Genomic DNA, 13,416 nt, shown 5'->3' with positions numbered 1-13,416 from the left:
ATACACCAATTTTTGAACACTTTGTTGGACTGCCTTGCAACATGAACATAATTTCTGTGGTAAATGTGCATATGTACTAGGTAAGGATGTAGATGGATAAACAGGATGTTCTTTTAGCATATAGTGTATGCTAAATAACATGGAAGCTAGCTTCAAGCTTTGCTTTTAGAAACATGCAGCCTAAATATGTTTCAACTGTGGTTTATGGTTACTTTTTTTCCCTGAAAAGTATTGGTTTGAAGCAACTCAGATTTCAAGTATTCTGAAATTCTGTTTGCTTTATCATCTACTTCAATGCAACAATATTTTCATCTTCAAATCCATTTATTTCACCCTTTTTATAGCCTCCTCAGTCCCTTTCTACTTTTCTTGTTTAATGATCCATCCTTCCAAACCAGCACCATATTTTTGTTTGTCACTGCATCATATTCCATCTGGGCTGATGTTATGCTGTTCCCTGCTGACCAATTTAATAGCACAGTGTTACAATAAACCCAAAATGCTAAATGTAACCCAACAATAACATAAACATCTATTGAAAAAAAAAAATAGAGTAAAAAATACAGTAAGAATAAAGAATGTGGAGAAACTCCCTTTCCTTTCATTCAAAATTATCAACTTTGATTACTTTGAAATGAAATAGAAATGTTTCAGATCATGAAGTGAAACATTCATAGATAACCATTTCTCCTTTTTATGGTGTTTTTAAATATTATTTGTGTCATGAACTGCAGAAATAAAATGAAAGCAACATTGCAACACTTTCCCTGAATCAAGATGTCATCACAGACTTTGCTGGTCCACCTGAGAAGAAAGAATGTAAAGATGGAGTGGATCTCACAGCCAAGCCCAGGAGGAGAAAAATCACTGACTTCAGTACAGCAGCTCTCATAACAAGTGGGAACTTTTGTAGTAAAGGACATGGTAAATGCTACTGACCAAGCCAGACTTTTCTTCATTTAGCAGTATATTTCTGTGTTTGGGAAATGATGTTTCTGAGGTGGATTAAATAACCACCTTATGTTCCAGTGAACAGGAATGTCTTTCTCAGTTTGAGGGAAATACAATAGCTAAAAGCAAATTTCCATGCATATTCTGATGAGAATCTCTCACACGTATCACATATATGGCTTTCAAGAAAATCCTTGGCAAAATTAGATTCCCTAAATGAAGTGTCCAAGTCCAGTTGTGTGATGTCTGTGCAGGTGGCTAGCATTTTCTTGAGACCAAACAAAAGATGATATCAAACATAAGTATATATTCCCCTGTTTAAATACACAGAAACAAATACTTCAGTACTTAGATATTTGTGATCCTAAACCCTCCATGCATTTCTGCCTACTTTTAAATTAAGGCCCCAAAGAGGTCCCACTGATATGCAAGGGATTGCCTTATCTATTTAAAATTAGGGTGAAGTTTCAGTACTTGGATGTTGTTGGTTTTTTTTTTTTTTTTTTTTTTTTTTTTTTTTTTTTTTAAATGCACTGAAGTTCAATCCAACAGTGCCTCAGCTTAAGGGAAACCCTTGAAGCTAACCATTATTTCTTGTTCAGTGTGGCGGTGTTTGGGTAGTTGGGTGGATCAGGGCAATATCACTGTCTGAGTTCTATGACTTCCTTTCTTGGTGTTTCCTTTAGCTGAAACTAAAAATTCTCTATGTGTTTTATGGGCAATGGACTCAACTGTTTGTGGACTTTGAGGAAAAGCTCTACTAACAGCAGAATGATGACATGCTAGCTGTGAGACAGCACAGAGCTATTGGCATGCGAAATAATAAATATTCTTAGCATTTACTATTCCTAGCATTTACTGGCTGCAAATGATGTATGTAAACGATAACTGCTTTATTCTGTCTCTGTCATGGGAGCTACAATAAAAGCAACACTAGCTTTAATAGCTTATGCATTCCTAACCAGACTGTCACTGGATTTTGCAGTTTTTACATTCATTTGCTTACCCTGGCAACGGACCTAGCCTTTTACACAACTGGTGTTGAAAGATAAGCATGTGCACAAGTCTCATATAGGATCCAGGTCCAAGTTATTTAGTGTTTTCATGCCCACACCATTTGTTTTACTTCAGTATCTAGTTGAGGCCCTTGTGCATCCCGTAATACACCTGGCAGGCAGGTCCCCACTATATGTCAGGTCTGGAAGCAACCCCAGTGAGTTTCTCCATACCGAACAGCTATGCTGAGCTGTTTTGATAAAGTACAAGGGAGTCTGGAACTGACACTGGCAAAGTCAAGAGCTCTGCGGTCTTAATGAGTTTTCAGTTGGAAATCTCATTATTCATACTGGTAAGATTCAGCACATCAGAAAGACAGTTTTATGGTAAGGATAAGTAAGCATTAACAATCATTCTGCCAGTGCTAATCCACACAGGGCAACCTCTACTCCTGCTCTCAGCCAGACTGCTTAACACTTCATTTCATACTGTGAAGACTGTTTTAAGGTGACTAAGACAGCTAAACCCTATGATCAGTTCTGTTATTTTCTCTTTCTCTTCTCCACAGGAAAAGTCATGTGTCCTGATTTTGCATAAAAGTCATAGGAAGTGTCAATGAGGGGAAAGGGTCCTCTAGGCAAGGTCCTCTGTGCAAAGTCATCCTCTTAGTGTTCCTCCAATTTCAAGAATATTTATCTTAAGCCAAGCCAAACCAAACAATAGTGTTTTCTACTGTTAGCAGATCAGGTATACTTTAAGTTTTCTCCAGTCTAGCTCTCAAATGCAGTCTTATTCCATTACATATCAGAAACTGTTCCCTGTCTCTTCTGGTGTAGGCAGTACCTGAGCATGTTTGTCAGATTCTCCTTATATGGGGGAGGCAGAGACTCACCGGTGTTAAGTGAGTCTATGGAAGACAGTGGGCAGATTCCTCTTCACTTCAGCAGGTTTATAACAGACTTCAGAGGCTTTCTGCAGAAATGCAGCAACACTTCTAGCAGAAAGTCTAACTCCAGCTGCAGCTGTTACATTATAGTCCAGGAAGAACACAAAGTCTTCATGTTTGGCCTAGAGAAGAAGAATGATCCAGTGTTCAGAGACTGAGTCCACAACCTGGAAAAACCCTGCTATATTTCTAGTTCTATCATAACCTTGCTTTGTGAATCTTGGTAAATTACTGAAGGTAGTTTTACAAAGAAACTATTGTGTAGTATAGGGAGTTCAGATGAAATGAGTTACTCCAGATATTGGCAGTGAGCTGCCTTTGGTAACATGGAACAGCAAAAATTGGATATCATTAAGTATGAATAAAGGCAATCTTATGCCTATGTCAGCACAGACTCATGTGCAAATACAGCATGGACTAACAACTAATGAGTCCACTTGATTGGGGCAGTGGGATGACAAAAAAAAAAAAAGGAGTATTGAAAGGTGTGAACACTTTCAGACACAAAAATGGGGAACTGTCCTTCACTCTGTGCAGCAAGAGTATGGTGCTTTGCTGGGGTTAATGAAGTTCAGGTAAAGGTGTGGAGCACAAAGAAAAACAGAGAGGAAGTTAGAGATCTAGCAAATAAAACAAATGAAGAAAACTTAACCTGAGGGAAAAAAAAAAAAAAAAGCCTTGTAAGGCTGGAAGAGAACAGAGCTCTTAGAATGTGTGAAAGGCAAAGTAGAAAACCTAATTTGCTATATTTTACGTATTAATTAAGTAATAATGTTTTAAATGATTTTTAAAGCAGGATATAACCAATATTTACCATCACATTATGACTCAGTGGTTGTGTTCATATATAATGTCTATGTGTGCATACATACATACATATATACAGATGCACATACACACAAACACATACATAATTAAATGTTATTATATATGAATATGTGTATATTTAGTGAGCGTGTGTAAACAACAAAAAATAAAACTAGAAAAAAGTTTCAGAATTCTAATGCCATGTTGTTTTTTTCCAAAATGTTTTTAATTTCATAATATTTGCATGGCATATTCCCTTTAAAATCAGTAGAATTAAAAAAAAAAATAAAATAAAATCACAGTTTCAAAGAATTTTTGAGGCAAAAATTTGGCTATGTGAAAAGTTTCTCACTAGCTATACCCATGGGTTCAAATACAGCACTGAGAAACTACTGCTTTGTGGAGCTGCTTGCACAAATACCTGGCCTATTCACACTGTTATTGATGAGGCTTGCTGATTGATTTAGAGGATTGTTAACTTCAGGATGAATATTGAATTAAAATCATTGTTATGTAAGCTGTTCAGCTAGAGAGCTGCAGGAAGGTATGCTAGTTTTCTCTTACACTATTCATGAGCCAGCCATGATTTTTGTTTATCTTTAACATCAATTCACCTTAGAATGAAATAGTGTTGATGTCTGTTTCCTGGGAAACACTAGGTTGCATTCATCTTCGGACTCTATTGGTTTCTGTGGTCTGGCACAGCCACAGCTCAGTTGTCAAGTCCTCTGACAGAAAGAGCAGATGATGTTTGAAGCCATTTTATCTCAAGGATCATATGCCCAACCAGCTCTTCCTCAAACATATCTGATGCCATCTTCCTTGAAATTTTCATGACGTCTAATCTTCACGCCTTGTCAGGCATTGTCTGAACAGTGCTGAATGGGGAAGTGTCAGCTGGGATTCTCTGTTCAGTCCTACATGGTCTTTAATGGAGAGATGGCACTAGAGCATGTTGTGATAAATACCTTTATCTCAAGGATCATATGACACCATATGCCACTCTACTAAGTGTGGTGTCTTTTGTTCATTTTACACAGTGGATCAGAAGACTTAAAGGTTTGGATTCTCTTTCTAGGTCTGCCCCAGACTTGAAATGTAAGTTTTGATAGGTTATTTGAGTTTGCCTTCTTAAACTTTGTCTTTTTTCTTTAAGGAATGGAAGACTTCCGAGTGCATGAATATGCTCCATTTTGCTCCCAGCTTTTTCTCTCAAGCACTCCAAGAAACAAACAACAATAAAACAACAAAAACAAAACAGAACAAAACAAAACAAAACAAACACACACACACACAAACACACACAAAACAATATCTTCAGTGTTTTTTTAAGGGGATGATCAATCCATTTGTGAGAGCAGAACATAGTACACTGAGACAGGAAGCATTACCATAGTACAAATCGTCCCGTCTTTATGAGTGGAAAACCTCTGCTACAACTGCAATACACAAATAGAGCTGTAAGTCTTTCTGGTTCATGTTAGTGTAAACAAATATATTGTACATGTAGTAACACAGTTTTTCAATGCAATTTGAAGATGAAATTTCAAAATATGACATTAAATGTATTTGGAAAAAAAAAAGAACTTTTATTAATAAGCAAATAAGTGTTTACAAGAAACCTTAAAACCATTATTTTATGGATATTTTTCTTTTTTAATCACATTGCTAGGGGGAGAGAGATAGGCTAGAATTTGTTTTTTTTGATTTTGTAAACATTTGAACAGAGATGAGCTTGATTTTGGGGTCCTTCCTCACTACAGATTAGCATTTAACAGCTCACTTTTATTTTTCCCTGAACTTAATATTTTTAAATATCTGCTTAATCTAATACGTTGCAAATAGCATCAGGTGTACTAAGTGTACTTGCTGAGACTTAAGATATAATCCTGAACATATATACTGAAGATCTTCAGTAGCTGCCTTCATAATTTCTACACTGACCATGTTTACTTCCCTTTAACAACTTGAAGTGCATTTTTAGAATCTTGGTACGCAACAAAAAATTAATTCAAAACAAGATGATGCCCTGTGTTGCAATTTTAGATTCTCTGTCAGACTTGCGGGAACAAGCAGAGGTAACTGCATAACAAAGAAGGGATATGAAGAAAGATGCATACCAACAGAACAGAGAAACAGTCTTCCCTAGAGTAGGTTGGGCATTGGTCAGGGTCCTACAAGACCAGAGAGTCTGAGGTATTCAACTGCAGCAGTTTTCCAAGTGTGGAGAAGGACAGCCACTCCTCTGGTTTCTTGCCAAATTCCATTGTGCAGCACACAACATGTTTCTAAAGAGGCATACAGTAGATATCTTTTAGTTCTTTACAAAGGCCTGTGTTCAAAAATTTCCTATTTTAATATGCATGCCTGTTCTAAGAAGTAGCTCCATGAAGGGTCCACTTCAGTCATTTTTCAGTCATTTTCCATATGGTCACTTTGCAAATAAAGCTACATAGACTTTGTAAATCCCTTTGATTTCCAAATTAACAAGCCAGAAAATCATCAGGATTGTAATGAAAATGGGCAGAAGCGTTACTGAGACCCAATAAGCACGTATTAAATGATGATGACAGCACCCACCAAATTTTGGCTACAGTAAGGGACTGCTTTGCTATGATCTGCCTTTCTTTGTATTGTTACACTGACTTTTACAAGTTGCTGCAACAGTGCCATTTCTTTGGATTTCTGCAGCAATTTCTGTCTAGTCAGTCACCAGGAAGCTCAGTCAGGAAATTTTTATTTTAGGAGATCAGTGAGATCAGTGAGAGTTGTAGATCAGTGTTACTAGTATTTCTCCCTCTTTTTCAAGACACTGACTGTATGGGGCATCTGTGCCAGGTGCTGCTGAGCACTTACAGGGTAGCAAATCTGCTCATGAGGATGCATGTGTTGGCTGTCCTTGTCAGCTCTTGCAGTCATATGTTGGAGCAACACTTTCATTTCCACTACTTTAGGGAAAAATGATGAATTAAACCTGGGTGCTAACTGAAATAAAGAAAATGGTCCCACTTCTTGCAGTCAAGACTTTTTCAGTGGTGTCCAGCACTGGACGAGAGGCAACAGGCACAAACTGAAACACAGGAGGTTCCATTTTAATATGAAAAATCTTCACTGTGAGGGTGACAGAGCTCTGGAACAGGATTCTCAGAGAGGCTGTGGAGTCTCCTTCCCTGGAGATATCGAAAACATGCCTGGAAATGATCCTGTACAATGTGCTCAAGGGGACCCTGCTTGGCAAGGTATTGGACAAGATAATCTCCAGAGGTCCCTTCCAACCTCAACCATTCTGTGATTCTGTAAGGGAGATCTTGGGGATAAAACTTTTTGAGCTGGTGCACTTGTGAAGGTCGGTGGCATCTTAGCATGGCAAAAAAGCTCTGATTTTTGTGAATTGAGTGTTCTCCTGATACTTTTTATGGGGAATAATTTGGGGAGGCAGAGAGGTTACAGTGTCTTATCAAACTTTTAGAGGGGTAGATTTTCGTCTTAACTCCAAAGATAGCAATACAAGAAAAAGCAGTGATAAAACCAATGTCTGCTAGAACACTTACTATTACTTCCAGTAAATCTAGATATTAAGTGCAGACATAAGCTATGAATGGATAGTGGTCCAATGCGTGGCATTTCCATTATTAACTTGGACTAAAACTGTTTCACAAACATGCATTTTGATGCTCACTCATTCAGTTTGGCCACTAAGTAATACAATGATCAGAAGAGAATGAGAAAAAAGATCAACAGTTCTTTCTCAGATCTTATCCAAATCAGCTCATCTAGTATTAGCCTGACAAAAATTTTAAACTTCACTAAGACAAAGAATGTGATAATATTTGTAATATTGTTATATTTTATGTATTCATGATGTCATTTTTCCTTAAATTTTCTTTCTTGTTTACAAGAGCTAGTAACAAGTATGGTAAGGAAATATGCATTGAAGGGGAAACAGATGTTGCTGATTAATGTTGTTAGATAACACAACAACAATGTTAAAAAACAAACAAACAAAAAAACTCCTTCAAAAATCATAAGGTGACAGGAAATTCTGGTGAGGAAAATTCAGCTGTAAAGATCCACCTGCCTTCTTTGGACTAACAGACTCTCTTGCTCAGCACAAATTTCTACACTGTTGAATACAAGGCCAATAAATTGAAGAAGAAAGATTGGTATGTGGGATTTTCACAGGGTCTGCCAAAACTTGGAACTGACTGACCTGAGAAAGGACTGAGTTATGGTGGGTAACCCATTTGAATGAGAGTTCCCAGAGTGATGCTGTAGTCAAGCCAGCAAATATGGTCTTTACTGCCTCTCCAATAGGCATAAGGAGTTGGAATTAGGACCATAAAACAAGAGTAGTGTTGGAGAACTGTGTTTAAAACTGCAATCCACATCCCAATATGGATTTTGGAAAATCAGAGTGGGTGCATAAAAGAGTTTCAGTAATGATTTGAGGCTGGGCAAGATCTGTCTTACAGTCAGAAATTTTAAGAAGCTAAATCTACTTACTTCATTCAGAAACGTTAAGAGTTGACGTAATTATAACATGCAAGTACCTACATGGGGAAGAGATTTCCGATACCAAACGGTCTTAAACCCATAAAAGGCAGAATGCAAGCCAACTCTTGGAAGCTGAAGCTAGCCAGATTTAGACAAGTAATAAGGATTTATTATTATTATTATTATTATTATATATATATATTTTTTTTAACAGAGAGGATGATTAACTATTAGAATAACTTACCTTAGGGGCGTGGGGAATTCCCCAATCTTTAAATCAAGATTAGTATCTTTTAAAATAAGATACAGTATAGCTCACACAGAAGTTCTAGCCTCATGCAGAAATGGCTGGGTGAGGCTTTTGGCTCGGGAAGATGATCATGAAGATCTCTTCTGACCTTGCTAAAAATATTAATGGCTGAATGCAATGAGCATATATCCTGCTGTATGGTACTGATTTGGAAGAAGATGATGTTTGTTCTTTCTTTGTAGAGTACTAATACAAACCTCAGAGTGTTTTAAATGCAACAGTCCTTGGATCATCTTTTTAATAAATGCTGTGCTTAGTTTTGAACATCTTAAGTCATTCTAGTTTGAAAAGAATTACTAAAAGCAAATTAAACTTATCAACCTCATTTTAGTTAACCTAAGAGAGGGTTCAATAGTCCCTTCTCTGAGTTGCTTGTGAACATCACAAAAGAGACAAAAGGATATATTTCTGGTTCATATTGCTGTGCATATAGGGCAGAGTTAAGGAGAAGTTGCTAAGGTGTACTTGTACAAGAAGTAGCTGTGATAATACCCATTTTGTGTGTTTTGAAGTGTTTCTTCCCAAATCTCATGTCCCTTATAGGATAATTCTGCAGAGAACAATACCCTCACTGATTAGTATGTGAGAGGTGTCTTGAGGCCCAGAGCTGAAAAAAGTGCACGGACTCTATATGTTTACAAGAAACTGTATAAATGGCAAGGGGATCCTGGATCCTGTCAGATCAGGAAAAACAAACAAACAACAACAAAAACCAATTTCTTACACAGAACAGTTTTACCTGTAATGCTGACAGTTCTTTGTATTAGCTGGAAAGGTACTCAGAATTAACAGGACACTAACACAGGAATTCTCCTGGACTGGAATCTCGTTTGGCCTCCTAGACAGATGTTACAGCAATAGAAGGGATGTGTGAGGGCTTTCTCCCGTTTCCTTTAAGGGAGGCCATGTGTTCCCATTGCCTTCTTTGATCTTTATATTTGATAGTTACTATGTCAGCATCTGCTGCCAAGCTTACAAAGAGCACTGAGATTTTGTGACCCAGCAAGAGACAGAGCTTTATTCCTGATTATTCATGGTTCACTTTACACTTTCAGTTAGGAAAACAAATATTGTGTTTATTTGAAAACTGGGCTCTAGGCAACAGTGTTAACCACTGCTGACAGAAACCATTGCTTTTGTTTCTTGTGGATTTGTGTACATGTGTGTTTTGTATACCTATATGCCTCAAAAGGTGTTTCGGTGGTGTCCATGTTATCGTGTGGCTCCCAGCCATGTTGGTCTGCCAGCCCAGCCATGTTGGTCTGCCAGCCCTGGGAGATGCTTGAGAGCAGCAGGCTCATCATGAAACACTCATCTCTGCTTCAGGAAAAAAAAAAAAAAAAAAAAGTGCTCAGTAGGAAACAGGCCAGAAACCTGAAACCTGATCCAGGCTGTGATGATGCTGGCACTGATGGGTGGCATTTGCTCTCAGGATGAGAAAAACTGGATTATGAAGAAGTCAAGTCAAAACCAGAGAAGTAGATTCATTCTTGATTATTAAATTAAACTAAATATGATGGGTCTTCTCTGAGGCTTGCCATAACAACCTGTAAGGACCTGGGGAAGCAGAGGCGCAGAAAGACAGACACACAACTAACTCTCCTGTGGGTGCCAGGCTGTGCATTTGGTTTGCAGTGCAGCGCTGCAGAGATGTTTTATTTCTCCTCTTCTGCAGAGTGAAGCAATAGGATAGGAGCAGGTCAATGGATAACTGTATTCCCCCACTGAGCTTTTACTGCTCACCCTGCTGAGCTCGATGAAAAACATGCTGTCTCATGCTGTTTCACAGCAGCTATTGCCTTTGCAGTAATTAGATTCATGCTATTTGCTAAATAAGTATCAGACCCTGGTGGCTCATGAATGCTGGGATCTTCCCTGACCTCCCCTACCCCTTGCTTTGTCTTCCCTCCCCCCAGGACCGCAAAATTTTAAAAAGCAGTCAGCTAACAAGAGAATGAAACGGGGCTGAGCAGAGTATTCTTCTGAGTGAACAGAGCTACATCCTCAGCTGCAGTTCTGGAGTTTTATCACTTCTGAGCAGGAAATCTTATCTCTGTGCCATAGCAGAGGGACACATCAGCCACCAAGGTCTGCTTTGCTGTTTTCCAGTAGCACAGCACCACAGTGCTGCTTCAAGTGCCAGTGAAGAGAAGAGTATCTTTCAGGCTAGCAGCAAGACTTCTTGCATGATGAGGTGCTGCTCTGCAGGGGGAAGGGAGGCAGGATCTGCTCTCTTGTGACTTTATTTTTAATGCTGCTGGTAAGATGCTGTGTTCCTGCTCCACTGCACTGAACATCAAGCAGTATATGCATTACCAGCAAAATTTGATCTAGCATTTAAACATGCTCTGGCATAGAAATAGAAAATGATTCACCAGCCCTGCTGCTAAACCTGCCACCCAGTTCTGCCCAGGTCTACTTTTCTCCCAGTACTTGCAGGTTTTCTGATATACACCGTCCTTCTGTTTCTTTGGATGATGTGGTGTCAATGCCTAGCACCTGTCATTAAGAGTATGTCCCTGTCCTAGCAGGTGTGGTTCCCATCTGGGAAACTCTAGGGCAGTGTGCAATCATGAATGCAAGCCAAAGTTCCCACAGCAAATATGTGAGGTCAGCTCTCGCAGTACAACACAGGAGAACTATGGCTCTTCTTTGCAGTCAGGATTCAACCTGTGGGCACTGTGGGTTTGCATTCCAATTTTCCTGTTTCAGGCAGGGAAAGCTGAAGGTTAGTCAACTGCTTTCCCACTTTCCCTCATATTGGGGACAGGCTCAATTTAGCTGTCATTTCTCCTTTGGGATGCTAGCACTGCTCCACCTTCTGGTGGAAATCCAAGTTCAAGCTACCTCCTCAGGCTACCCCTTTAGACAAGGTTTTCATTTTCAGTTCAGGTTCTCCTGCTTGGTAATTGCAGCAGCCCACCAAGAGGTGGGTAGAAGAGAGTGGTGAGGAAGATGTGTTACCCTGGTCATATTATCACAGAATCATTAAAGCTGGAAAACACCTTCAAGATCATCTGTCCAAACCAATGCCACCCACTAAACCATGTCCCTAAGCACCATGTCCAACCTTTCCTTTAACACCCCCAGGGATGGTGACTCCACCACCTCCCTGGGCAACCTGTCCCAATGCCTGACTACTCTTTCTGAGAAGAAATGTCTCCTCATGTCCAACCTAAGCCTCCCCTGGTGCAACTTGAAGCCATTCCCTCTAGTCCTATCACTAGTTACCTGTGAGAAGAGGCCGACCCCCAGCTCCCCACATTTCCTTTCAGGCAGCTGTAGAGAGCAATGAGGTCTCCCCTGAGTCTTCTCTTCTCCAGACTAAACAACCCCAGTTCCCTCAGCCGCTCCTCACAGGACTTGTGCTCCAGGCCCTTCACCAGCTTTGTAGCCCTGCTCTGGACACACTCCAGGGCCTCGATGTCTTTCTTGTAGTGAGGGGCCCAAAGCTGAACACAGTACTCGAGGTGTGGCCTCACCAGAGCAGAGTACAGGGGGACAATCACCTTCCTAGTCCTGCTGGCTGCACTATTCCTGATACAAGCCAGGATGCCGTTGGCCTTCTTGGCCACCTGGGCACACTGCCAGCTCATGTTCAGGTGAGCATTGACCAACACCCCCAGGTCCTTTTCCTATGCAGAGCTTTCCGGCCACTCTGTCCCAAGCCTGTAGCTCTGCATGGGGTTGTTGTGGCCAAAGTGCCAGACCCAGCACTTAGCTATGTAAATGCATTCTTGGTGGGGCCACAAGTGGTCCAGTTCAATATGCCTGTGTACTGGAGAAAAATGTAAGTCTCCTATTCACACTCAAGATCACTACCACTTTGAGGCCTTTTTCACTGAAAGCAAAAACAAAACCAATCAAATAAACAACAACAACAACAAAACATAACATTATCCTAAAAATGAAAGTGAATGTTTGTTACATAATTCTCACAGGCTCTAGATTATTTCTCACAGTCAAAAGTAGCTTATTTAGTTCTTCAAGAAATAGCAAAACAGCAGATACATTGGAGACAGAGTAAGATTGAGCTGTTTTCTCTGCTATAGTTCAGTCTCATGATCTTATTCTGCAGTTTAGCAGAGATCATGGTAGAATCATGTTTGTCATCATGACATTGTTACAGGACATAAAGCATAGGAAGACTGGGTAGCTGGTGACATCTTTGGATTTGCAAATTTCCAAATATTTAAAAAAAATAAAAATAAAAAAATCTGTTTCTAATTCTTTCAGAACTTTCAACTGCATACGGTCTCTATTTGAACTAATATAAATGCTAACTTGTCAAAATGCAGCATGATATAAGTCTGTAGAGACAACCTAAGCAATACAATTTAAATGAAAACATACTTTTTTTATTCTTCTTTTCTTTTCTTTTCTTTTTTCTTTTCTTTTCTTTTCTTTTCTTTTCTTTTCTTTTCTTTTCTTTTCTTTTCTTTTCTTTTCTTTTTTTTCTTTTCTTTTCTTTTCTTTTCTTTTCTTTTCTTTTCTTTTCTTTTCTTTTCTTTTCTTTTCTTTTCTTTTCTTTTCTTTTCTTTTCTTTTCTTTTCTTTTCTTTTCTTTTCTTTTCTTTTCTTTTCTTTTCTTTTCTTTTCTTTTCTTTTCTTTTCTTTTCTTTTCTTTTCTTTTCTTTTCTTCTTTCTTTTCTTTTCTTTTCTTTTCTTTTCTTTTCTTTTCTTTTCTTTTCTTTTCTTTCTTTTCTTTTCTTTTCTTTTCTTTTCTTTTCTTTTCTTTTCTTTTCTTTTCTTTTCTTTTCTTTTCTTTTCTTTTCTTTTCTTTTCTTTTCTTTTCTCTCTTCTCTTCTCTTCTCTTCTCTTCTCTTCTCTTCTCTTCTCTTCTCTTCTCTTCTCTTCTCTTCTCTTCTCTTCTCTTCTCTTCTCTTCTCTTCTCTTCTCTTCTCTTCTCTTCT

Source organism: Anser brachyrhynchus (genome assembly GCF_964034855.1).
Source record: "Anser brachyrhynchus genome assembly, chromosome: Z".
Taxonomy (NCBI): Eukaryota; Metazoa; Chordata; class Aves; order Anseriformes; family Anatidae; genus Anser; species Anser brachyrhynchus.
Note: the sequence above shows the minus strand (reverse complement) of the source record.